The sequence below is a fragment of the Mandrillus leucophaeus genome, unplaced genomic scaffold (assembly GCF_000951045.1).
Source record: "Mandrillus leucophaeus isolate KB7577 unplaced genomic scaffold, Mleu.le_1.0 Scaffold909, whole genome shotgun sequence".
Classification (NCBI taxonomy): domain Eukaryota; kingdom Metazoa; phylum Chordata; class Mammalia; order Primates; family Cercopithecidae; genus Mandrillus; species Mandrillus leucophaeus.
This window is the reverse complement of record NW_012109908.1, coordinates 17,750-20,325: the sequence shown is the minus strand read 5'-3', so window position 1 is coordinate 20,325 and position 2,576 is coordinate 17,750. Positions and strand designations below refer to the sequence as shown.

The 2,576-nt window shown below is 40.3% G+C and overlaps 1 pseudogene; it reads right to left on the bottom strand.

The window, feature by feature from the left end:
* Positions 1-2,576, bottom strand: part of LOC105531798 — a 10,114-nt pseudogene that overhangs the window by 2,742 nt on the left and 4,796 nt on the right.

The following is a 2,576-nucleotide window of genomic DNA, read 5'->3' as shown; positions in this document are numbered from 1 at the left end:
AGTTCTCAGATTCCACAGAAATAAGGCTAGGAAACAGCTCCACGAAATACAGCTGCAACTCTGTGAGTGAAAGTCACACATGACAAAGCAGTTTCTAAGAAAGCTTCTTTCCAGTTTTTCTCTGAGGATATTTTCCTTTTTCACCATAGCGCTCTATGGGCTTCCAAATATCACTTTGCAAATTCCACAAGAACAGGCTTAGTTAACGGCTTCTTGAGCGAAAAGCGGTCACTCTGTGAGATAAATTAACAGAACAATAAGCAGTTTCTCAGAAAGCTTCTTTCCAGTTTTCATCTGAGCATATTTCCTTTTTCACCATTGCCTTCCATGGGGTTCACATATCACTTTTTAAATTCCACAAGAACAGTCTTAGTGAAAGGCTTCTTGAGGGTAAAGCTGTAACTCCGTGAGATGATTTCACAGAACACAAAGAAGTTTCTCAGAAAGTTTCTTTGTCTTTGTTATCGGAGGATATTTCCTTTCTCCCTATTGTCTTCAAAGGGATCCAAATTATCAGTTCTCAGATTCAACAGAAATAAGGTTAGCAACAGATCCACGAAATACAGCTGTAACTCTGTGAGTGGAAGTCAAACATCACAAAGCAGTTTCTCAGAAAGCTTCTTTCCAGTACTTCTCTGAGGATATTTTCTTTTTCGCCATAGTCCTCTATGGGCTTCCAAATATCACTTTGCAAATTCCACAAGAACAGTCTTTGCGAAAGGCTTCTTCAGGGGAGAGCTGTAACTCTGTGGGATGATTTCACACAACACAAATAAGTTTCTCAGAAAGCTTCTTTCTCTTTGTTATCGGAGGATATTTCCTTTGGCGCTCTAGACTTCAAAGGGATCCGAAATATCTGTTCTCAGATTCCCCACAAATAAGGCTAGCAAACAGATCCGCGAAATACAGCTGTGACTCTGTGAGTGGAAGTCACACATCACAAAGCAGTTTCTCAGAAATCTTCTTTCCAGTTTTTATCTGAGGATATTTTCTTTATCCCCGTGGCGCTTCATGGGTTTGCAAATATCACTTTGCCAGTTGCACAAGAACAGGCTTAGTGAAAGACTGCTTGAGAGGAAAGCTGTAACGCTGTGAGATGAATTTACAAATCACAAAGAAGTTTCTCAGAAAGCTTCCTTCTCTTTTCTATCGGAGGATATTTCCTTTGGCCCTGTAGTCTTTCAAGGATTCCGAATTATCAGTTCTCAGATTCCACAGAAATAAGGCTAGCAAACAGCTCGACGAAACAGAACTGTAACTCAGTGATTGGAAGTCACACATCGCAAAGCATTTTCTCAGAAACTTCTATCCAGTTTTTATCTGAGGATATTTTCTTTTTCCCCATTGGCCTCTATGGGCTTCCAAATATCAGTTTGCAAATTCCACAAGTACAGCCTTAGCGAAAGGCTCTTGAGGGGAAAGCTGTAAGTCTGTGAGATGAATTCACAGAACACTAAGCAGTTTCTCAGAAAGCTTCTTTCCAGTTTTCATCTGAGCATATTTATTTTTTTCAACACAGCCCTCCATCGGCTTCCAAATATCACTTTGCAAATACAACAAGAACAGTCTCAACGAAAGGCTTCTTGAGGGGAAACCTGTAACTCTGTGGGATTATTTTACAGAACACAAAGAAGTTTCTCAGAAAGCTTCTTTCTCTTTGTTATCGGAGGATATTTCCTTTGGCTGTATAGTCTTCAAAGGGATCCAAAATATCAGTTCTCTGATTCCACAGAGAAAAGGCTACCAAACGGATCCACGAAACACAGCTGTAACCCTGTGAGTGGAAGTCACACATCACAAAGCAGTTCCTCAGAAACTTCTTTCCAGTTTTTCTCTGAGGATAATTTCTCTTTCACCATAGCCCTCTATGGGCTTCCAGATACCACTTTGCAAATTCCACAAGAACAGACTTAGCGAACGGATTCTGGACAGGAAAGCGGTAACTCTGTGAGAGGAATTAACAGAACACTAAGCAGTTTCGCAGAAAGTTTCTTTCCAGTTTCCATCTGAGGATTTTTCCTTTTACACCGTAGCCCTCCATGGGCTTTAAAATATCACTTTGTAAATTCCACAAGAACAGTCTTAGCGAAAGGCTACTTGACGAGAAAGCTATAACTCTTTGAGATGATTTGATAGAACACAAAGAAGTTTCTCAGAAAACTTCTTTCTCTTGGTTATTGGAGGATATTTCCTTTGGATCTAGAGTCTTCAAAGGGATCCGAAATATCAGTTCCCAAATTCCACAGAAATAAGGCTAGCAAACAGATGCACGAAATACAGCTGTAACTCTGTGAGTGGGAGTCACACATCACAGAGCAGTTTCTCAGAAAGCTTCTTTCCGGTTTTTCTCTGAGGTTATATCTTTTTCACCATAGCCCTGTATGTGCTTCCAAATATCACTTTGCAAATTCCACGAGAACAGGCTTAGCGAACGGTTTCTTGAGGGGAAAGCTCTAACTCTGTGAGATAAATTAACCGAACACTAAGCAGTCTCTCAGAAACCTTCTTTCCACTTTTCATATGAGGATATTTCCTTTTTCACCATAGCCGTCCAAGGGCTTCCAAATATCACTTTG